Raw genomic sequence first — 25322 nt, forward strand, 5'->3', positions numbered from 1 at the left:
CCGGCACTTTCTCATGATGTCATCCCGCCCCGCGCGCCGCGCCGGCCCCGCCGACAAGGGGCGCCCGGCCCGCCCCCGCCGGCAGCGCGCGCCGCTGCGCGGCCCCGCCGCCTGAGCGCGCATTCCTCGCGTGCCGCCGCCCGCCCGTATTCTTACGAGGAGCGGCGCAGGGGGGGCGCCGGCGCGGAAACCTCCCCCCTCCGCGCCCCGCTCTGGTGGGGGCCGTTCGACCTGAACTGGCGCAAACGGGAGGGGGAGCAGCGGCTCCCGTGGGGGCGGCGGTGTCGCCCCTCATGCCGCGGCTTCATACCGCGGGCGCCTCCGCCCGGCCCTCCCGCCTGTAATTACGACGCGGTAACGAGGCGGGAGGCGCTGAGGTGCCCGGCGCTGCGGCGCGAGGCAGGTGAGGCGCGCGGCCCCTCACGGCCTCCCGCCATGTTTTCCCCTTGGGAGCTGTGCCCGCAGCGCCTGGCGCAGGGCCGCACGTCCTCTGGGTGGTGGGAGAGGTGCGCAGACCATCTCCCTTGGCGGACAGGTGCGTGTGGGCGAGCTGCTCTGCCAAGGACAACGCTGGGGAAGCAGATCCCGAACCCCAGTGCGCTGGAGGGGCCACGGGGCAGCTCTTCCTCCTTCCCACCCGGCGCTGACAGTGGTGGCGACCCAAATGCAGGGCCACCATATGGGTCCATGGAGGGAGGGATCTGAAGGAGCAATGCTGCTTTGATAGATTTGTGTGGGGGAACCCTCACCAAGCTGGGGAGAAGTGTGAGTCAAGGGAGGGGAGAGCCTGGCCAGGGCGTCCTGAGGCGAGGCCGCATCGTGGTGGCATAGGCCGGGCAGGGACAGACCATAGCCACCTTCCAGAGCTGATGGCAGTTAGCTTAGCCGAAATTTAGCCTGGAGAGAGGAGGTAGTAACATGGAGAAGTGAGGCAAAAGGGCTAAGGACAGGAAGAAGAAGGAAATGAGGGCTAGTTTGTGCCTTTCTTCATCAGGGGAAACCTCATGTTCAGCCATGGCAGAAATGAACCGACGGAAGGAGACGCACTGAAGGAGGTCTGGCAGACAGCATCAAGGTGAATAGACAGTGTCTTTGTGCAGCAACATCCTCAAAGTGAAAATGTTTCCGTGGAAAATATTTTGATTTCAAACCCAGCAGCTACGGTTTTTGTTTTGCTGTGCACTGTTAACCCAGAGTCCTCAGTTGACAGTACGTTCTGGTAACACATCAGCATGAAAGTGACCGCTATAGACACTGATGTTTGATACAGTTTTGTGAACCATGAAAAAACATGTATTAGCCACATAGAGCATTTAAAGTCATTTTACAAGGTAGAAAAGGAACGTTTTCTCCATTCCACAAACTGATGCTTCCTCTGTGTAGTACTGCAAGGCAATTTAAAGGCACATTATAAATACCATTAGAAGTTTGGGGTTTTTTTGATTGGATATTGGTAGTAGTTTTTGAAGCACTGTGTTACTGTTTTTCATCTCTCTTTCACCAATATTTTAAAACAAAATGGTGCTTATAGGTTCATTTCTGCTCCCACTGAAGTCAGCAGCCATTGGGTTGCTGTAATGAGGCAGATTGCTGATGTGACGATGTGCTTGAGGCAGGGGGACAGAGAGTTTACTGGAATGATCCCTAGGCTGTATTATTCATTAGTGGTGAAGCCCTAATCAAATTTTGCGGAGTGCCTTGCATAGGTAAGTGCTAGTAAGTCAGTATGTGTCACATACGCTGCACAAAAGCTATTTCAGGAATGTCTTAGGTGTCGTCTTCTTACGTTTTTCTTGTCTCCCTCTGCCAGAAAAGATGCATTAGTAACTGTGATCCATACTATCAGATAGGCTGAGCTGGAGGGGTAGCTCCAACGAGGCAGATTTGACTCCTGGCTAAACGTATTGGCTGCAGGGATCAACATGCCTTCCTGTGCACATCTCTGTGCAGTAAAAAGGTGTAAAGACAGAATTATATTTTGGGACACTCCAGTCTAAATACAAATGAGATCTGGCACATTTTTTGTCACAGTCTCCACTGCCTGTTCTCCAGCTCTCCCAGAGCCCAGAACCGAGTCTATCTAGCCATGTAACTGCACTTCTCATTTCGGTCCGCTGCCCTGTCTGTTTTTTCTCCACCTGCTTGAAGGTGGTAAATCTGCTCACCACATCTTTGTGACACACTCTCTGAGTAAAAGTGATACAAATAACCTTTGGGACCATATTTTTGGGGGTGCTCAGCACTTCTTAACTCCAATTTAAGCCAGTGGCAGTTCTAGGGGTTATTTCTTCAGGACATCAGCTGCCTGGCTCCCCTGTAATCCACTCACCTCCTTTAAGGTCCCAGTTCTTGGTACATTAACTGTACCAAGGGACAGAAGGAGAGGCTTTCAAAATTGAAGTCGTATTGACATCTGACACCCACCTAAATTGTTTCTGTGTTCTCTCATGCTTTCTGTTGACTTGAAGTTCTGTGTTTGGGAAGCTCATCTGCCTTGTTTCAGGACTTCTTGAATATTGGTCTTGAATACATTGGTTGAACAACCACAATGACCAGAGGAACTTTACTTGTACTACCTAACGTTGCTCACCATGCAATGTTCTCCACCAGGGGCCAAGAGAAAGTGAGGATGAGGAGAGAAAGAAACCTGCTTCACTTAAAAGCAGTGGACTGGGTAATGTAGATGATTAGGATTTAAGATATTTCACTGAAAGAGCTGCAGTTCAGTAGCATGAACAATCCCAGAAAGTCTCCTTTCGCTTGTGGTGGTCTGTGAATGGCTTTCCCAACTCTTTCTAAGCAGACAGGCACCGTTGTGCCCCCAGCAAGAGGAGGGCCTTGCTGTTCACGTGAGTGAGACCCTGGAAGCTGAAACTGCAAACATCTTGCAGGTGACTACAGCATCCCTCAGACTGATTTGAAAACCTCAGCCATTTTACTCCTTGGTTGTAAAGTGGATTGGCACCTCTCTGAAGGACAAGCATGTGTTCTTTGAACCTTTAGTAAAAATCGTTTGGCTCAAAACCAAGTCTAAAACACTGGATTATAATTCTAACCTGAAGCATAGATGACAAAATGATAAATTTGCAAAACTCAGGCATTTTTCAGAGCACATGAATTCAATGGGAGTATTACCATCAACATCAAAGGGAGCAGGATTGAACCTGTAATGTATAGCACTAATGACTACAATCAAATAAACTTACATTGCCTGGGTTTGCTACCACCTTTTGCCTTGTGTGTGTGTGTGTGTGCACTTTTATGTGTGTGCCAAATGAGTGGATCCAGAGTGCTACCATTTCACATCTGGGGCAGTTATACCAGACTGGTAAAAATATAAATTGTGATGCAGGGTGACAAGCTTTGGGGAATCTGGTCTGCTTGTTTCTGTGCATCACTAAAGGAAGCAAAGAACTGAAAACCTTAAAAGATGAGATTATAGCCTTAGTAAAGTCTTCAGAAATATTTATATTTAATTTGATCTGCCTGTGGCAGCTGACATTTTTTTACTTTCTTGCGGTGCAGCTCAGTTTGATTAAAAAATAGTATGGAATAGCATATCTTTGGGGAAATATTCCATGTTTCTCTATTATATATATTTTATATATATGAAACATTGTATGTTTCCTAGCGTTACATCTTTGTATACTGGTTGTTTTATATTCTTTTTGCTGTGTCTGGAGTAGCGCACAACGTCAGCAGTAGTTGTTTTGTCCCCTCTGGTTACTTCTTACCTGACTCGCTCTCCACTGAGCTACAGCTAGTGACAGAAGAGAATGTAAGGTATGATAATAGCCTCCTGTTTAACTCAACTGAATTTGTTTTGTTGGCTAATTTTCATTGGTGTTTACATCCTTCTCTAAATTGCTCAGATTTACAACCTTAAACTGTGGATGCTGCTTCTGGGCTGGGGGTAGGGTGGGTGCGAGGGACTGGAGCAGGAGTAATTCTTCTAAATGTGTGTTACATTTCAGAGAGATTAAAGTTAAAAGACAAAATAAAATGTGAATGTCAATTTTGATTAATAGCTACATCCTTTTTGTTTCCAAACCATGATATTTTCTGAGGTCTTAACATTACCTTAGCCTAGGAAGAGCCTAGAGTTTTTTGCAGCATCAGTGTCTGCTTTTAAAGAACAATCAAAATTAAAAATGTGATGTCATTCCATTCAAAATTCCCTTTATTCTTTAGGATTTGTTCATTTCCCAGCATGGGACTTAAGTGGCTTTATCAAAGTGCTTAGTTTGCTGTTGCCTGTTGATAGGATCCCCAGTCATTCACATAATGAAAGTGTATAAAACTTCCATTCCCTTGACTATGTGAGGAAGGTCTTTTTAACGCAGCTGAAAAATATGGATAATGCTGTCATGGGATTCCCTAGTCATGATTGCATCAGGCTATGAAAACATCTGGATGAACAGAGTGAAGTTAGATGAGATCATCTGACAGAGATTCTCAACTGGAAAATGGTACTGCACAAAGATCCAACACTTCAAACACCTGAAGAGAAAGCAAAATAAACCTTAATATTTATTTCCAACCTAAAATATGCACAGAGGACTCTGCCAGGCACAAGCCTGTGGCACAGGCATGGGTGTTATGATGCGTGTGCTAACTGCAGTGTGTCTTGAAATGTGCAGGTAATTTCCCAGAATATTGTGCTGAGAAAAGGGAGGATCTGGAAAAGGGGAATGACTGGCTACATATTTGATTGAAGCACATGATAAAGCTGTGTCCCTGCCTTATCTCTCTTCTTTAAAATCTGTGTGTAGTTTGAGTATATTTTGTCTACAACCAAAATATTTCATCAAGTCCCAGCTTTGGCTTTGAATTCAGGCTGTGACTGGAACTGGTTAAAGAAGCTGAATCTCAGCAAAATGGTAGTATAAAAGCAGGAAAACTTTCTCAAGAAATACCGAGAATATTTTTTGGTACTTCTGGAGTAATCAAATGATGTAGCACACTGAAGCCAGATTGGGAATGATTTAGAAGCTAATTCAGGAAAATACTTAAAACGTGCCTAAATTTAAATAAGTACAGTACACCAGAATTACTTATATGCTTAGAAATTAAATATATGTTTAAATACATTGCTGAACTGGAGCCTAAGGGTACAGTTTAAAGTTAAAGCTAAACTAGTCTAGACAGTAGCTGCTGCTGAAAGTGATTTATCCTGGTTTACTTCCCTGAAATGGCTCACACTGGAGTTTATTGACAATAACTGCTGCTTCCTCAATAACTTTGAAAAATATTAATTTCTCATAAAAATGGAAGTAAAAGTCTTAGTACTGAAAATCAATGGAGGTGATACACTGAAGTCAATTTCTGTACTAACATGCAATCCCTATTTGATTTCACAAGCTACAGCCTGTTAGAAAAAGAATTAAGGGGAGCAGTTCTCATGCTGACTAGGATGCCTTTATTGTGCTTATGGGCCCTTGCATCCTCCTAGCGATAACTAAGAGTAAGGGAACAGCAAAGCAAATGTGTCACTGAAATCATGCTGGCGGCAAAGCAGGTGGGAAGGTACAGGGTGTTTTGGGATGCTCACCCTTCACGGTGGGGATGCAGAAGGCATTGTCGGCACACCAGCATTGCTGGTGGCTTCTCAGCCTTGCTGAAACCAGCCGCAGAGAGATTAGGGCTTCACCGCTTGTCTTTGGCCCTCTGTGAAGGTTTTACTGCAAGCAGGAGGATAGCACTGTCTCCTGGCAAACTGATTCTGGAATAAAACCATAGAGATATCAAAGGCTGTTCAGAGGATCTGACACAAAGGTGACCCCTTGGGCAGGTCAAGGTTTCCCCTGGACATACACCAGGAAGTCATGGGCTTGGGGAGATGATGCTTGCAAAGTTGTCTGTATTTTTAAGGGTGGCATTAGCAGATCTCGGTCTCTTAGTGCATTTAAAGGCAGCAGAGGTCTGAGGACTGCAGGTATCCTTCTGGCAAGCTTTCCATGGGAGGAGGAAGACTAGGGCCTGTGGATTTCTATCATGGTCATTTCAGCTGCAACAAAGCACTTGGCTGCCTGCCTGTGACGGCTTTGTGATAAGACTCTGTGCAAAGATCTAGCATATTTTTAATCAAATGTTTCCATTAGTTTTAATATATTGTACCCATCAGATTACAGTCACTCAGCAAAAATCCAGCCTTCGACACAGTGTCTCATTTATCCTCGTTCCTACCGTGCACCCAGCTCTGCTTTGCTGACGTTGGTTCTGGTTGTACAGTCTTGTTGTGGGGTTTTTTTTAGGGGGTGGTGCAATTAGCCTGGTTGGAGCTACTAGGCCAAGGAACATCAAGCAGTAAAATAAAGTCTTGATGACATATTTGAACTCTTGTAGACCATGGGTTATCTGATCTGCAAGGTCACTGCTATTCTCTGGGAAAGTTTAAAAGAATCTGCTCCTGTTTCAAGCTTAAAGGGCCCTTCTTGACAATTTTAGGATGTAAATTCAGTTTTTCTTTAAGTATATGCAGTTCTGCATTGCTGAGTGTTTCAGAGTATTAACTACCTGTGTTTTTATTTCCTTTCCTTTTAACTGCTCATCAAAGGCAAACAGAGTAGAATTAGTTTTAATGAACAGAAGGAAAAAGTGACTCCAATAAGGCTCCTTCTGCTACCAAAACTGAATGAAATGCAGAAAGGAAAATAATAATAATGTGAAAATGAGAAACCTAAAAAGAACTTCCAGATTCCTTCTAATAATTTAAGCTGTCATCAGTAGCAGAAATAAGGAATTATATTTCAGACATGACTTATACCAGACATGTCTTAAAAAGAAAAAGACAAATGGATAATGCCTGAAGAGACTGTCCCTGAGAATAAAAAAAAGTGCAGAATTAGGCTCTGGGAAGCCAAGTATCTTTTCCACCGTTCAGTCTGTAGAAAAAAGAAATGATGGCCCTTGATCTTTAGCAGCTCTAACAGATGGACTTGGGGAAGCAGTAGGAAAATAACATCATTAAAAGTTTTGCCTTTCTGTATTTATGAAAAGTCAAGTTGTGCCTTGCTCAAAATGTTTGAAGCTATTATATTACAAAGATTTGGTATAAATATGATTAGCTTAACAGTATTCTTCTGTAATACACATCATAAAGTCTTGTCAGAATGAAATTGAATGCTAAAAACATCGCATAATAACTTTCACAGACCATTAAGGTTTAAGGCTACAGCGTGGGAGTTTATTACAAAGAGACCCCTCTACATAGCATATACTTTGTCAGAGGTATTTCCACCCCCAGGCTTTATTTGTTGCAAAGTATGATGTTCTGACTTTGTTTATGTTCTTATACAGACTGGCTTAGCTTTGCGGTGTTGTTGCAATGCAGTGGGGAATCCTATAGGAAGAGATTGAGAAGGCTATTATTTTCCTTTCACGGGAATCTGACTATGTAAACTCTTGGCTGTTTTATCCTTGCTGGCTGTGGCAAACTGTCACCCCTCCGTTTCCCTCCTATTACAGTAGCAGCAGCTGGCAGGATGAGGTATGACTTTCCCTCCCTGGTGTCTTTCATGCCACCCTGTGTACTGTTGGGAACAAAGATAATGCATACCTTTGCCTCAGGGATTATAAATGTAAAGCCCTTAAGGGACATGTAGTTTATCTACAAAGCACTGCACTACTTGTGCCATAAAAGTTTCTTATCACCCAGTAGGAATATGGATTGAGATCCATTCATTTGACTCCATGTAGGTATCAGAGTTTATGGAAGGATCCTATTACTTTGCAGTTATCTCCTTGGGCTGATTTTACCCTGGTATAATTCCGTGGGTTCCCATAAAGCTGTTTCAGACTCATGTGGAGCAAGTGGGGGAAGACTGAGTGCGTGTACTCAATGAAGTTAGAGTGATAGCAAAATGTAAGCTGGAGTCTTTGGCGGGAAAATCACTCTCCATTGATAAAAAGTTTGTGATTAATCACCAACTTGATTATATTACCCTTTAATTAAGCTTCTAAGTGCCAAAAAAAAGGGACTTTGGTATGTTTTTTCTTTGTTATCTCTTTACCATGGCTCTGCTGGTGTTATTTTATAGAATCATAGAATCGTTTGGGTTGGAAATGACCTTTAGGATTGAGTCCAACTGTGATAAAAGGTCTTGAATCGATTTCCCTTTACTGCAGCTGTTCCCACTCCATAAAGGGGAAGTAAGGTCATATTCTTCCTTGCTAGTGCTTCCACAGTTGCAACCATTTTGGTGGAAAGCAAAAATGTAGGTATAAATATGTGTTGGTTTAATTTATGTTGCAGAGTTACCATCCTCTACCTTGGATTCATTTCTCAGCTTTCCCTGGAGCTCTTGGGAACCCACACAGACGTCCATGAGATTTTCTTCCACAGAAAACTGCTGATGCTAACCATGGATCTACAGCACAGGCAGCTGTTACCAGCAGTTTACAGTAACCTTCCTCACGCAGGATCCCACTATACTTCACAAACTAATCAAATACAGCACCACTGACCTGCAACGAGCACCGAGGCAGAGCGTGGCAGCTATTCAACACAGAGTACATGGACCAAGATAGTTTCATCAAAAGCCACAGAAGCCAGTTCCATCTCTGGTGGGAAGTGTCCTGGGACGATCAAGGGCCAGAATGAAAAAGGAGAGTTTTAGTTCTGAACCTAGTATCTGGGAGAAGAAATACAAATCTCAGCATGGTTTCCCTGGAGAAATAAAGGGCATTGATGATGCCTGGCAAGCTGAAGGACTTTTGTTTATGGACTCACTGAGGTTTTGGGTTGCCTTCTGACCTTGAGCCATTTTAACCCCTTTGTTTTTTTCTAGCATTCCTCATGCTTTTCACTAGATCATGCTTGATGTTTTGGTACTAAGCGACCCTTTTGATAATTGTGGTACAGTACTGTAGTCCCTGAAGATCTCCCCCATTTCCATAGCTCTGTCAGCACAAGGAGAAACAGTCTTGACAAAAATCCCAGCAGGACTCTGAGCACACAGTTCCTGCACCGAGAAGTGAAAATTCAAGTGCAATGTGTGGGGTTGTTATCCTTACAGCAGAAATGTAACAGCAATGAAGTATTGTTTGAAATATCAATCAACGGACTAGCCAGAATGCATTGCTTCGGGTGGGCTGTCTCAGATCTGCAAGAAACCTCAGCTCCTTTTGCCCTGAGAAGGATTTGGTAGCTGGGGTCAGTTAGGATTGGCCACACAACTGGATGACGAAGAGGGACCAAGGCCCCTCAGGAGAGTGGCTGCTGCTCTGGGTGCCACTGTCAGTGCCAGACTCTCAAACACAGGTTTCTTGTGCTCTCATGCATCTTCTGACTAGGAAAGCCACATCCTCAGCTCAGGCTGGATCTTATTTCCTGCTCTTAACATGCTCCTGTTCACAAACCCACCTCTTCTTTAGAAACCCTCACTGCCACCTTCACTTCAGAGCTGAGGGAGCCCAACCAGCGCAGGGCCCTGGCTTCAGTCCTGGTGTAGTTATCTCATCCATCTGGTTCACTGATAGAGGGAGAGATGGAATGGCTCACAGGTATGCAATTTTGGACTAGTTTAAATTATACCATGTAATAGAAGTAATGATAATTATGATAATATCTTACAATATCGATGAGAAAAATAAACTGTTGTGTCAAAATGTACCTGACAAGCAGTACAATGGAGTGTTACATACTCAAGAGAGAGAGTAGAAGTTACTTCCCTCATTTTCATCCCATCCTCTGAATCTTGACTAGCTTAGGGGTTAAACCTGGGAGACAGAATCATCTGCATAAGAAATGTGGTACAAACCATCAGCTCAGGCTGAGAGGAACTGCAGGCTCCCACACAGCCCATGCCAGAGATAGTACTATCAGATGGAAGGAGGTTATATACATAGTGTGGTGTATCAGTCTCAGCTAAGTGTCTTTGCAACGGTTTCCCACATCACTCAGCAGCTTGTTTAAGGTATCGTGATTAACCAGTAGGCTCCGAAAGAATTTCTCACAATCAGTAGAAATACAACAAAAGACCTAAAGGCCCACAGTAGAAGGCAAACATAATAAAGGACAGTGAGTGTGTGCCCATGCCTCTCCTGAAAAATGTCCACAGCTGCCTGGGTTCCAAAGTATTGTAAATTCACTGCTAATATTTTTGTTTTGGTCCTTTTCACGTAATAGTCTAGTCAGATTTATGAAAAGCAGCAGAAATCTTGCTTACTGAAGTCCTGTTACATGCATGATGGAACTTTGCAAAGCCACCATTTTTTTCTCAGCCTTCAAAAAATAATCAGTTATCTGTACCTGATTCTCAGGAAAAGACTTGATCGTGAAATGATTGTAGCGAGATCTTTTAATTGAGTCTGTAAAGACTCTCATAAAACATGACAGTTGATAAATGGCTTATCTGGTATGGCAACTTACTTGGTATTAAATTCAACTGGAAAAAGACAGCATGTTTTATGATGCTTTTCACCTCCTTTTTACCGTGCACCTTTGCCTGTTTACCGTTTTGCAAAGTTCAGCAATTGGTAATGGATTTGCCAGCCATGCAAGTTAGAAAGTTTCTCCTATTATCAAGATCAATGGTTTCCTCTTCTTCTAATTGCAAACCACTTCCTTTATCATGAAAATTTTAAATTTCCATAAATAGCCTTCCCAAAGGCTAAGTAACTGCTAAACAAAACTAAAAGCAAAGTGAGAAGAAGTACAATGCAAATAAATAAAAGCCTGAATTCTTTCAGGAGGAGAACTTATGAGGTGCTGAGCACCCCTGAGAGCTGCTTGCTTTGATAAAGTTCAGCACGGAGGTGCAAAAGCATCCTACAAGGCCTCTTAAAGCAGCCCCTGTCAGCCTGCCTTCTTAGGCCAAAGTCCAAAGTTGATTCAAGGCAGTGTTGAACCACAAAACTTTAGTCATAGAGTCATAGAGATGGCAGAAGGAACAGCTGGCAGATAAAGATGACAGACAGCAAAAATGTATTTTAGATGAGACTTCTAGTTACTTGAATGCTGTTAAATTAGATGTTGTCTTTCCATAATTTAACTCCTGAAGCCCCAAAATGTTATTTTATACATTATGACACAGAGAGCTGATGCACAGTACATCAGCTGTGATGTAATATTGACAGACAAATACAGCTATTGTATTCATAAATGTTCGCTTTACAAAGTAAAGAGCATTGTAACAACATATACTTAATGCTAGCATGATAGACTGCAATGTAATCAGTCTTGGATGAACTGAGAACACAAACAAAAATAGATTAGCTAACAACTGAATCGTGTTTATCTTGCTTGACAGTGCTAGTTCAGTAATGAGTCATTTTCTGATCTAATGTTACTGCCATCTCTAGTATTGTGGGTAATTGTTACTGCTGAGAGAAAAAGTTTGAACAACCCAAAGGCTGAAGAAGCGAAGGAGTATTAGCATTAGTCTGTCTGATCCCCAGTAGATGCAATATACCAGTTTGGTGCATACTTCCTTAAGCCATGAACCCAGGGTCATTACAGATCTCACAGGGCTTTTGTGAAAGCAGAGTTATTTTTCCAGGAAGGATCATAGCTGAGGGCCTGACATACCCTTCACTTAAGCGGTGCTGTCCATGCTTTGCTGGTTGCCACATCCCTCACCTCCAGTGGCTAGGGTGAGAAGAGAGAAAACCTTGCTCTGCTGACCCCGTGGGCTCTTCTGCAGGTGTTGAAAGCCGTGCAACATAGCTGAAGGTTAGTTTCAGCCACCTTTAAGAGCCCTGTTTTACCTGCCCCGCAGTGTCGGCAGCTCACGTAGTCAGTTCCCCAGGCCTGCCTCCCAACTAGCTAGCACAAGCATTGATAGCCACGTAAGCAGAGCAGCCCAGTGCTCACAACAGGCTAGTAGCCCAAGTATTTACCCAGGAGCCTGGGTGGTTTTGCTGGCCACGGTATGGTATGCTCCATGCTGCAGCCAACAATATCTGAGCTGACGAGCTCAGGCATGTCTTCATGAGCTGCTTTACTTTGGGGACTGTAGCACTGACGTATCTATTTGTTGGTAATCGATGGGGATGAGTAGGAAACTCTCTCCAAGCATGCTTCTTTAAGGATTAAAAGTGTTCTGCATTTGTAATAGAGAGTAATTACCTTTTCTGAAAATAGCTATCAACTTAATTTTAAATACTAAAACTTTGCACTGAGGTCACTCAGATTCCTGGTGGAAACGTGCTATGGAAGACAAATATTCAAAGCAAGAATGGGCATGAATGTGATTGGGCTTGATTCTGATCAAGTTTACATTTGTTTAAAGGCCCAGCCCAAAGCCTGTGAAAGTCATTTGACTGACAGGATAAATCAGCTAAAGTCAATGGGATTACCCTACTGTCAGCCCAGTATGGGAGAGATCAAACCCCAGATCATTATCTTTTTGTGGTTTTCCTTTTTGCATATTGAGAGGGAGTCAGTGTGAAGGGCCATTGATAGTTTTGTAAAACACGGTTACATTCAGTGGGAGCCTGCATGCCTGCGGATGGTTGGCAGGATATGGCCCATAAAGCTGCCGGGGTGGGGGCTGAAGATTTCATACCTCTCATGTGCACTGCATCTGTTTGGTTTTGCTGCCAGAGGTAATCAGACAGTTAATAGCTTTTGCATAGAGAGCCAATTGACTGTGTACTATGTGAGAGCCTAACCAGGCATGAAAATGTAAAATGAAAGAATTAGTTAAACCACGACATTCTTCTGGGAAATGCTAATGGGTAACAGTTATCACTTACCACCTTGGTCTCTTGTTCTTTCATCAGAATCAATTACTTAATTTTTCTTCTTGTGCATGATGATGATGCTCTCATGAAAAACAACTCTATGGAAATACTGAATACCAGTAAGTCAGAAGAAGCAAAGGATGCAAAACTGCAGTTTTCCCATGGCCTGAAAATGACTCCCTCCCTGGCTTAGGGCAGCCACAGGTATGCTGTTAATTTTAAGTCCTCTTGCCAGAAGGCTATAAAATGTCTTTTCATCTTATGTTACATAAGTATCCAACAAATAAGAAGACTGTTATTACAAAGGCAACCACACTGAAAAAAGGTTTCATTTACTCTGGAAACCTGCATTAAAGACTTCTGATGTCTCTGTGTAACTTGTAGGTTGCTGAACACTCTTGGAGAGGAAAAGTCATTTAATTCTTCTTAAAAAAGGGGTAGCAAGTTTGATGCAACATCAAACTGGGATGCTACTAGGAACCATGTGATAAATCTTTTGTTAAACATTGCAGTGATTTACTCTCAAAGATGAGCTTCTGTATGCTTTAAGCATTCTGGAAAACAGTGGTTATATTTAGCACTCTCTAATTAATTTTTTTGGTGATCCTTCTGAACTAAACAGAAAAGATCCATCTGTGTCAGGAGTGAAAACTGTGAGGTGCTACGTACATCTTAAGATATGAAAAAACAACTGAGTGTGAGGATGCTCAAGACTTGAGAGAAGGTGTTCAGCAGCTACAGGAAGGGTCTCCAAAATCCTTATGCTTCTTGTCATCACAGAAACAATTCTGCTTGCCTTCACTGGGTGCTGAATTGTTGCTTTGTAATTTTTTCATGGTTTTCTCCAGGAAAATAAAATACGGTTTTGTGCCAGTAAGATAAAGACATTGTAACAGTGAGATAAGGCATAGAGGAGGATGCCTCTGTGAAGGTGATACAGCGTGCATTCAGCATACCTCTTAGTAATTAAGGCATTCTTCCTGAAGTTCGGTTGTATTATAGCCTTCAACATCTTCACAAACCGATAGGCATCAGGTGTATTTAAAATATGTTCTAAGTTAGTTAACTTCCAGGCAGTACGACATCCTCACCTGCTCATTTCACAGGAAAAAAACTCCCGAACAATAGAAATCACCATGTGCATGTTGACATCCTGCTTGTAAACCAATATTGTCACAAGCAATAGGCCTAGAAAGAACAGACCAATCAATGAATGTGAACTGACTTACACTAAGCTAAAATTAGATCAAATATCCTGATTGAAGTTACTACAATTAACTAAATAAATACACATTCTCAGTTAATTATTTTTGTAATACCATTGTGCCTAGAGGCCACATCTGAGACTGAGTGCCATCCATACTAAGCACTACAAATACATCCAGTTAAGATACAACCCCGGTCTTGAACAGCTTTCTGTTCATACAGACAAAGGAAACAAATGACTGGAGACAGAAATAATTATTATCTCCATGTAACAGAAACAGGCCCAGAGAAATTGAATTGTTTCGCCCAACAGTGTAAGAATTACTTGGCAGGACTTAGATGCAAATAGACAACATCAATATCCACTTCACAAGTCTGCCCACCCTTTCTCTAGCATAAACTTTTCTACCAGAAGACTTCTCATGCACAGGACAGCTCTGGACTCTTGTTTCTTTACATTACATTCCTTATTTTTCCAACACAGCACAGCACGCACTAGCTAGAGCTTTCAGTTTCTGATGGCTGTTGATGATCCTGTGTCCTGTCAATCTCACCATAGTGAAGAGCAGTGTGAAGCATGCTGCTATTCTGTATTAATTAATGATATTTCACTAGCAAAAATTCAAAGCCTCAAACACACAGATCTATGTACATCCATGTTTCTGTTGACTGCTTTCACTTTGTTTAAGAGCTCATATATGCATATTCTTCCTCAAATCTAGAGCCCAGCTTTGCCTTCTTTGTGTACATTTGGAAATCAGCTATGTAGAGAAAACTTTAAAAATCTCATTGCAAAGGGAGGAAACGTGTCTTAATAAATCCAGAAATAAGCCATTCTTTTGGGTCAAGGCAACTAACAGGTATAGCTTCATCTCTTGGAAGTAAGTCCCAAAAATATACATAGCAAATACTTTGGCTAAGTTACTTTTTATCACCATTAGCCTTTCCTTGATTATTTTCATCGCATTATTTACTTGCATCTATGGTATATTAATTCATTGAAGCAGAAATAGTGCTGCTTGCTGACTCATTCTATCTGCTGGAAAAAAAAAAAAAAGAAATACAGAATATCCAGTGTGTTGTGACTCTACTCTGTTCTTAAAGATACCCTGCAGTGACATCTTCAAGCATAGACCCAAACCCAAGGCAGCTGCTTTGGCCTTTCTCTACTTTCTGTCAACCTTGGTTCTGTCAAAATCAATGATAAATGGTGCTGGCTTTAACTTAATCTGGAATTTAATGTATTTCCACACAAGCAGTGCAGTGATGTGGCTAGTGCATAGTTCTCAAAGTTTCTTTCCCCCTTTCTCTGCAGAAAAGTAATCCCAGAAGAAAGCTGAAAATCATGAGGTTTCGAAAGTACTGTTCCTATGTCTTTACTAAACAACCTCAGATTTGTGTTCCAGGCTTTGATAGATCCATTTCGTAGTCAATCAAAGATAGTTGTGGATTTGAGGAAGTTTGAAAAATTAGCTCAAAATAGTCTGTTCTTCTTGTAATATTCACTATGGAATTACTTGCAATGATTCAGTAATGAAAATTTCCTTTCTAGCTTTTTAGCTATAAAATATGACTGTATGCAGGTCCTTGAGTCCATCTGGAACTCCAACAAGTCGATGTCTGTGCCATCTTCCCAGCCATAAAATTATTTTCTGCCTCTTTGCTGGACTGAAAGTTCTAGGAAAAGGCTAATTTGAGAAATTACAGAACATTGTATCAAACAATAATTTTTCCCAGATAGCCACACATCTGAAACAAAATCTTCCTTTAAATAGCATGGATGTATATTTTGAATACATGATTATTTTCTATTTCTGGAATATTTATTTACCTGAAACCCTGCAGCTTTAGGAACCATATTGTGACCTGAAGAAAAAGACTAGCAGCATAATAGATGGCCTAGAGATCTCCCTTTTTCAAGTCTCCTGGCTGAGAAAATTTTAAAAAATGAAAAAAAGAGAAGTCTTCTGTGTTTGATCAGTGCAAGAACCAGCTTTCCAAATGGAGAGAGCCTTTAGAAACACAAGTGAGGTTTTGATCCTTGGCCCCAGTGTCATCCACCTTGGAAAGCTTTCTGTTTTTATTATTTTGAACAGGTCAGCAACAGTGAGATGGGAAACTAGATTTCAAAACAGAAGCCTCTACAGTGTTTCAGCTAAACATTGCATGGTTTCAAATGGAAATCTAATATTGGTCCTGGATCCCTTGCAAATTACCTAGTCTTTTGCTGGTGGGCGCTCCAAGTCTCTGAAACAGCAGTGCCTCCTGATTTATGGCAGTAAGCACACAGCATGGAGGAGGCCAGAGCTCTGGTTCCCAGGGAATGTTTTCAGCTCTCAGGCCTGGGTCCCAAGTACAGGGTTGGAGTTAGGGGCATTTGCTTTGCTGCTCCTCTCCCACATTCCCCAAGCTCCCGCTGGAAGATGGCTCTCGGGTCCCAACACACCTCTGCCTGTCCCAGCTCCCCTCCAGATATTTGGTGCTCAGACCTAGAGCACGCAGCTGCCCCATGGGTTGCACACAGCCACGATGACCCTGAATCCAGATTCTCAGTGTGAAAAGAAGTCCTCAGCAATGAATGAAAAATATTTTCCATTTTTATCTCCAGGTCAGGTTAATGGAAATTTTGCAACTTGCTCAGACTGATACAGTTAGGACTGTGTATTTGCTGGTGTGAACAGGAACACAGTAGCTGTTCTTCTGCTTCCTGCATTTGAACACGGTGAATATATGATCTGGGGCTTCTGCAATGCTGTTTGCTGACACTCTTTCTTTAGGAAAGTAATTTGGGAAGAACAACAAAGAATTCTTCAGCAAACTTCCTTGCAGAAAAAGTTGTGGTTGTCTTGCCAGTTCTCAAAATTAAAACTATGTTCCAGTCAAAAATGCCTATTCAGACTGACATCAAAGAGAAAAATGTGAGCAGGTCAAGGAGTTTAATTTCCATGGCACTTGCATTTGTGATTCACATGTAGGGTGCAGTAATGACTTACATGCCCATTGGCAATAATGTAATAGAAGACTAGTGTGAATAAAAAGAAAAATGAATTGGAGGTAACAGTAATGGGCCAAATTCTGTATTCAGTTGGATGCGCAGAGCTCATTGAAGTTGGGCAGTGTCACATAGAGCACATTCTGGTGGTCTTTCTCACAACAGCATTTTCATGAATACATACGTTATGAAGCAGAGCACCCTCACAGTTGCTGCTAGCCTGGGCTGAGGTTTTTAGAAACGAGCAGTGGTACCACTGTTTGGGGATATCAGTCCAAGATGCTCATGGCGGGCCTTGATGGTGGAAGGCTCCTTTCCCCTGTCTAGAAGCCAGGTCCCTTTAATATATCTCAGGCTGAACACACTAGGTGACTCCTGAAAAATCTGGGTCTTAGGGCATGTTTCCTGAATCATTTGAGGTGTGCTTTCATACCAGCTTTGTAACTTCTCAAAATCTGTAGTTAAGGTAAAGAGCTATATCTTGAGGTATAAAAGCAGGAGGTATGTAAACTTTTTAACAGTCTCTGTATATTCTCCTGCTACTCATTTGCTTTTCTCATGGGGTGATCCAACTAGGCATTACAGACTGTTGATAAACAGATTTTCAGCCTATTTCATTTAACCATTACTACATTTCCATATCAAAGATTTTACACTTGGCATGCCCGAGCCTATTTTATTTGTAATCTTTTCTCAAATGAGAAGTTTGGAATGTTTTTTCATCATGTGTTTCATCTGCAATGCACTGCCTTCATGTTATTTTTTAAGATGAGATCTTATACGCTACCTCAAGTCATTCTACAACTTATTGGCTCTTATTTATTCTGGCCTCCTAGTCTAACACAATTTCTATGTTGAAACTTGTTGCTATTTTTTTTCCGGGGATACACCATATGATGTTAAGCATGTGCTGTATATCAAAGTGCAAATATAAACTAGTTGATAGTCTCTAGTCACACCCTGGATAGGTGTGGCGGTTGGGAATTTTTTGCTTTCTGGCTGGAGATCAGAATGTGCTTAACGTGGCTCCACATACAGGATCTCGGTTGGGAGAGAACTAGTTGGGGTTTTTTGGTTTGGGTTTGGGTTTTTTGTTGGGGTTTTTTTTTCATGTATGTTGTTTGAAGGGTTGGGAGCTAAATAGTTGTACTGTTTCCAGAAACAGATTTTTACTTGTTTAGCTATATTTAGAGCTGCAATCGGGAGATTGGAGGGTATGATAATCCACTACTGTCTTTCCTTCTTTCTCTCTTTCTCTATCACTTCGTGGATAAGACGATGGACAAGCTTAACTATAGTGTCAGCCTAAGGCATGGTGCAGAGCTGCACTACTCCAAGAGAAACTCCAAGGAGGAAGTATGACTCAGAGAGCTGCAATTCCTTCCACAGTTCCTCCTTGTTCCAGCCAGGGAAGTAAGTTACTTCAGTATTTCTGCTGCTAGACTAAAGTTTACTTCTCCCCTCATGCTTACAAGCCTCAGCTTGCAGAATAGAAAGAAGAGGGGTAAGGGTCTGTGCCAGAAGCTAGGTGTCACTAACCTGGGAAAAGGAGTTTTGCTGCCTTTGACACCTCTGCTGCCAAAGTGAGACAGGGACCACTCTAGCCCTGTGTGGGGTTTCACTGTAAACAGTCACCTCATAGCCACCCGCTTATGCGGGCTTGCCAGTCATTTTGCAGAGATGCCTATCTTGTCAGGCATCCTTTATGTTAATACTAAGAGCAACACACAAAATACTGGACAGCTTCATACTGCTGTTTGGTTGGTTTGCTGGGGTTTTTTTACACAAATTGTTACATCATGCTGATTTTCTTGCCTAATTTTCATAGTCTCATTCAATAAGGTGTAGTCACAATCAGGCTTACGTACAGCTCATCAGACACTTCTGAATTGTCTCTCAGACAATCAGTTTCCCACTGACTTTTATTTTCCATAGTAATAGTTTGTTATTATACTCAGAGATGGGCAAAGGCTTTGCAGGCAATAGTTCTCTTGCCAAAACAGGAACATTAATAAGAGTATTTATAGTAAAATGTTCAAAATCAGTATTTCTTCACTGGTAGTACAGCTCTAAGGCATGAGAACACCAACTGATGTACGATCTCTTTGCAAATGATGGACATGACTATTCATCTGCCTGACATTCTGCTCAGCATCAACAGGCTTTGAGGAAAAAACGGACAATTCACAGCCTATTTTTAATACGCTTTTTCATGGATGGACAGCAAAGCAGAAATACTGTACTACACAGGGACCTTCAGTTGAGCACTCTTTTAAAATAATTTGTAATATGACGGTAAAATACTATGTTAACTGAGACAGTGTCAAATGAGAGCACATATTAAATACTAATGTGAGGCACTGGCCTGAAAGATAAAAGGAGTCAGGAAAACAAGAGAGGAATTCATCCATATGCACATCAGCTAGATTATCCAGGTAGGAATAAAAACACAGTACTTGTTACTATACCCTCTAGGGTTACCAGGGAGTTTTCAGGAAGCATCTCACAATTAAAAAAACCCAACAACAAAACAAAACCAGGAGTAAGAATCCCCTTCAGAAAATAGATCTGGCCCTCATATGGTGTTCAGCAGCACAGACATACACACAGAGACACAGACAGACAGACACACGCACACACACACTCTCACACTTCCTGCCTGAGTTATATCAGTTTCAAAAATAGCCTGTGAAAAATGGTTTAGGCTATTGGACCAACTTTCAGCAAAGTGGACTGAGCGCAGAGCTGAATTTATACCTCCACGTGTGATTTTGTGTACCGACATATTATAAAGCTCATCCTTATACTGTGAACTTTGAATGGCATCAGTACTAGTTCACGCGAGTACCTGACAGAGATCTGCAGAGACAGAGAAAGAGAAACGCTATTCTTTTGAGCTGGTCTTTATTCCTACACTGGAAATAAGTGATGTAAAGGAAGCATGCCGTTCAAACATGCAAAAGTTGCTTTTATTTTGCATCAGTTTATTCAGGTATTTTAAATAGGCTTAGTTAAAGTAATCAATTGAGCCTTTTTGACAACTTTGTAAGAAAGCCTTATGTGGCTAATTCTGAAATATCATCAGACAGCAGGCTAATTGTGTCCAAGTGCACATTGTTGCCACAGGTAGCAGATAACTTCCTGTGTTGAAACGATGACTTGAGAGCGATATACTTGTAGACAAGCAAATATCATCTTCCAGTCTTGCTGTGTCTTAAAGTGATCTATGAGAACTCTCTTTAGCTGAATGCCTGTGCTTAGCCAAGGTATTAGACACATTCAGGATGTATTAAACTCATACACCTTCTGAATTACTTGATGGTTTTGAATTCACATAGCTAGCTGATTTAGTCAGATTTCTAGTGCTAAGAATACTGAATATGCTGAACTGCCAGGAATGTTGCTTTTAAAGGTGTGTAATAAATGTGCTTGCTGGTTTTAATTATACAGATACACAATGGACACCTTTACCACTTTCTGTAGTTACTATCCTGTTCCCGATGCTTAGTAATACAGAACACACTTTTGAAATAGGATAATACTCTGGAATAGCAAACATTCACATTTCATGCTTTAGCAGTTCTGAACACATAGTCAAAAGTATAGCAAAAGAACCTTTAGGGGATCATATTATGTAGCCTTTTGAATACAAAATAACTCCATGAAGTCAAGTCAGAGGAGAACTTACTCTCCCTGGTAAATTCTACTTCACCAAAATTGTCTGGATGATTTGCTGTGAATGTTTCAGTGAACATGTTATCTGTGTTTTGTATAGCCTTCCTTTTTCTTTTCTCCATATTCCTCTTTCTCTTCCTCATCCTCTTTTTAATCTTTTCCACTTTCCATTGCTATGCATAGAAGACCTAAGAACCTATGTGAAAGCATACATGAGAAACAGATGGTAGAGTTAGCAGTTTGGGCAGGATAAAACCAAGCCATTGCTGGAAGTGCAGAAAATGGTAAAATACCAATAATCCGTATTGATATCTGACATGACTAACAGGGGAAGGGTTCGTACCTTGTATTTTTTCAGTGCCTGAGAGTGCCCCTTGCATTCTACATTGTATAATATAGCCTGAATAAAATGCGGCTACAAAAGGGAAAAGGTAACACTGATCCTACTCTAAATAGGATTTAATACTGTGCTCATCACTGCAGTGTCTGAGAGCAAGATATACTATTGCTGTTGCAGTACAAAGTTCATGGAATATCAAGTGTTGATAATCGGTGCTCAGAGTCTGTAAATGTATGTACAAATGGATCAGATCCACAGCTGGCATCTGTCTGGCTCCAGATCTGGTCCAGTAAGTTTCTAAAGAGCAGTTCACGACAGACCATTGAAAACTTCCAAAGAAAGTCCCAGGGCACATGACAGAAATGGCCAAGTGGGACAGCACAGTAGAAGAAAGAAATCCTGTGGGTTCATTTCTTTAAAGCATAGAAGTCATTAATCATTTCTATTCCATTCCATTTGAAACAGCTGCCTGCCTGCATTTGCTAAGTAACTGCTTTCCTAACCACACAGAAACTAAGCCGTGGGCCCCAGAAAGCACATGCTTCCAGATATTAATACACAATTTCCCTTTTTCACTGTGTCAATGAGAGCACGTTAACATTCTTAGCATCTGGGTTTGGTAGTGAAATAAAATGCTAATGTTTCCACACTTTATGAATTCCTTCCAAAAATCTTTCTTATTGCTTATCTTCTTAACTGAGGCTTCAGAAGTTCAAAAGCTTGACCTGAAAAATCTCAATGGCCTTCTACCTGTCACCTGCGATGCAGGGTGCTGCTGTTTATCAAGTTAGAAAATAATCTCTCCCATAGTGCTTATTTGCTCGTCTTCTTGTGAAGCTGAGTTACATTTTCCACTTAAGCTCATTAGTTCTGAAAGTACGCTGTCATCTCTATGGACTATTGCAATTAGAGGAATGCCAGCCAGCAGGTGGAGACGCATGAAAGCAATCTCAGTTCATAGACAGGCTGCTTTGACATTGCATTCCCATAGCCCTGGCCAAGCACTCCAGCGGGCCAGAGCCAGAAAATATAGCTATTGGATTCATGGAAAAGTTCAGAATTAAAATCTTGGATTACTGACAAACATGTGACAGAGCAGCTTCTACTGTATGACTGCTCTGCTCAAAGCCGCACTGAAGAGCCATCCAGTCAGTACCTTTCATGTATCACTGAATCGTGGAGGGAGGGAAGCTTGCTGCTGACTCTGGCCTGACCTTGATTCATTCAGTTTGTTCAACAGTTTAGAGCTGCCTGTCAGCGTCAGCTGTGCTGAATGATGCAAGGAGCCACACATGCTCTGGTTTATGCATATTCACTTTTGGCCTTGTGCTGTACAGCGATGGGGCTCTGATGGCTCAATAGCATACTTCACCCAGATGCGTTTCCACCTATTTGCTAGAAAAGTGCAGCTTGAGATGGTATGAAAACAGCTTTGCTTCCTCTGTTCCTTTCATAACTCCTCCCACCCAGTGTTTCCTCTTTCAGAGTGGAAACACCATTGTAATAGCTATTTCTGAAATATCCCTGCCAAGATCAGGAAGTGCAGAGGCATACATAAGTATGAGGAGGGGGAAAGGTAGTTTGTGAGTTATTTTGGGAGTGGGGCAGTTGTTTACATGAGTTTGGGAGGAAAGCTGAGGATAATAATTCTGTGTCGTCTTCAAACCAGTTATTAAGTTTCTAGCTCTAGTCTCTCAGCTCTCTCTAGAAATGGTAAGAGATGGCAGTACTGGGTCTGCAGAATACCTAATGTGAACCAATTGTCTTCAATGGAAATATGCACATAATGGGAGCCAAGGGTAAATGCCATGGTAAAATACAGTATGGTTGCAAACTCCTCCCTTATACCAAAAGTCGTTGCTGAGACCGTGAAAGACAGATTTTAAATGACAACAGTGACAGCATACATCAAAATGCACATGGAGATATGGGAAGAGGGAGGGAGATGGTGTAAAATTAGTAGACCTTTGAAAGTCTACAAAAATTGTCTGCAAACATTTTGAGGGATTTCAGTGTCTGAACATGTGATGTACTGGCAAATGAGATTCATTGTGGAGATACTGGAAAACACAGTGCCTTTTTTTGCAAGTCCAGACCCCTCAACATTTAATTATTTGTGGCAAATTTGGATGAATTGGAGTTTATTATTCTTCCTTTAAACGGGACAGGCTCTTCAAACCTTGCAAATTCAATTTCAGTGCTTCTAAAGAAATGTATTTTACGGCTTTTCCATCCTTTTGGAGTCCTTTCCTCCCCCTTCACTACCTCTCCTCTTGCACTCTTCTCTTTGGAGAGAGTGTTTAACATGCCATCGAGGAGATAGCCTGCATGCAAAGTCCCTCAAACATAAACACACTTAAAGAGCAGATTCATCACAGTGTGTTTCCAAATGTGGAAACTGCATTCCATCTGCACCCTTATCCAGTGGTCATTAGCTTAGATGTTGAATGGGCATTCCTTAAAGTGAAGATTATGAAAACATACATACTGCTCAACAGTGATTCATCAGCTTCCAAGCTCAAGAGCAGTTAAGCTCAAAGTGACTCAGGCCGGGGACTTTGAGAATGCTGTGCAGGAATTTACTACACTGAGCCTCAAAACTGACTTCTCTTGTGATTAGGAAGCTCTGCGTTTGTTTGACTCAAGTATTTTTCTGCATTTGTTACATCTTAACCTATAAGTTATGCATAATTATAAGACTTTTTTTGTTGTTTTTTTAGACCTGGGCCCCAATTTTCCACTCAGGTTTACAGCACTGTAACATCAATGGCTTCTGTGCTGTCGCCCCAACAGAAGAATCAAAGCCTCCATGAGCGTGCTTGTCAGTAGTTTACAGATGACAACAGTCACACACACTGCTTGATGATAAGGCAAGTTATCACCATTATTCCTTGGCCTGTTTTTTAGCTTGTAAATGACCGGGTCTAAATTCCCAGCCACAAACTGAAGATATTGTTTATTGATCTATTGTATAGGATTGCCTTGAAAGAGTTAGCATTTATCTTAGGTGACTCATAGATTGTTCTGATGATGGATGTGTCCTCTGGTTTGCTCTGTGTGTAAATGTGTATATCTCTTGCTCCCTGTGTCCTTATGTTTGTATATACGCATACACACACACACATACATACATATATATATAAGAAATGGCTTGCTTTCATGACATACCCTTTAGAGTCTTTACTTCTTTTGAGGATTCCTTTTTAAGGAAGCATTATTAGTCAAGCAAAAGTTACTGAGGCAGAGAGAAAAAAACTCAGATTACATAGGGAGCTACCAAAGACATTTGAAATAAAGGACAGCTTATTATTTAGGGCAATGGAGTAAGGGTGCAGAAGGAGAATTGAATTCAAGTGCTGAATTATCTGGACATGCATAGTATGTTCTTGGTAAGTTGCTTAATCTACATGATGATTCAGTTCCCCATTTATAACATAGGGACAACACTTGGCAGCCTTGTTAATAAATCTATGAATGAATATGGGCTGTGGACTTGATGGTGATGACAGCTTACTCAGAATTTACACAGTTTATCCCTCCTGGCCAGACCTTGCTGTTGGATATAATTTTGGATCTTGCCCTAAACAATATTCTGTTGCAGATCTCTTAATGCGTTGGTCTCTGTGACACCTATTCAAACCAGAAATAGGTCCTCCTTGAGCTGTGACAGAAGACAATGAAATTAAGGACTTAATACCAGTGTACAATTTTAGGGCAAAACACCGGAATAGTTGTCCCAGGACAAAATATTTATTTTAGGTCTCTAAAACAGGTCTCTAACAGAGCTGTATTTGCACCAATCAAACATATCAATGAAGTAATAACAATTTTTTGAAGTATCACTTTGTAAGATACTTTGGAAGCACCTAGCTTGACTATACAAGTACTGTTCAGCCTGTCAGTGAATCAAACCTGATTCAGCTGTCAGTGAATCTTTGACATCTACTTTCACAGAGTATCAAGTAGGTGCTATTTAATGCAAAATAAAAGTTGCTATAAATTTATCTCAATCTGAAGTGCAATTACATGTATTTTCAAATCCCTCTATTCCATCATTAGTTTTATGGGTCACATGGATACATCTTGTACCTGTATATTAATGACAACATTTGGTTTATGTTATAAACTTCTCTTCCCACAAGTACGTGGTGGTGGTGTTGTATAGAATGCACGTTCCCATAATAATTTCATATGTTTTCAGTCTTAAAAATAAAGTTTATATAATGAAAATACAATATAATTATACACATGAGAGTTCTGGTTTGGAAGAGGTTCAGCAGAATTCTTTGATAAAACAAGCCCCCAACCACAAAAGCTACATACAGTGATTTGACAGTCAAACATATATAATCACTTATGCTAAATTAAAGGCAGTGTTACCACGTTAAAAGCAGCACACTGAAATCCCTTATGTCACTTTTG

General features: G+C 41.4%; 1 long non-coding RNA gene across 5 annotated transcripts; it reads left to right on the forward strand.

Moving 5' to 3' along the window:
* The first annotated feature begins 93 nt into the window (after positions 1-93).
* Positions 94-25284, forward strand: LOC114017775 (uncharacterized). 5 transcript variants are annotated; one of them, XR_008734246.1, is made up of 5 exons: positions 94-535; positions 995-1075; positions 7300-7489; positions 8255-18298; positions 23621-25284. It is a non-coding gene; the product is annotated as an uncharacterized LOC114017775 (long non-coding RNA). The 5 variants fall into 5 exon arrangements; XR_008734249.1 differs by lacking the exon at positions 7300-7489 and having other exon boundaries at positions 8255-9504; positions 12727-18298; XR_003563019.2 differs by lacking the exon at positions 7300-7489 and having other exon boundaries at positions 96-535; positions 8255-12891; positions 18161-18298.
* Positions 25285-25322: the final 38 nt, after the last annotated feature.

The sequence above is a fragment of the Falco cherrug genome, chromosome 10, assembly GCF_023634085.1.
Source record: "Falco cherrug isolate bFalChe1 chromosome 10, bFalChe1.pri, whole genome shotgun sequence".
Lineage (NCBI taxonomy): Eukaryota > Metazoa > Chordata > Aves > Falconiformes > Falconidae > Falco > Falco cherrug.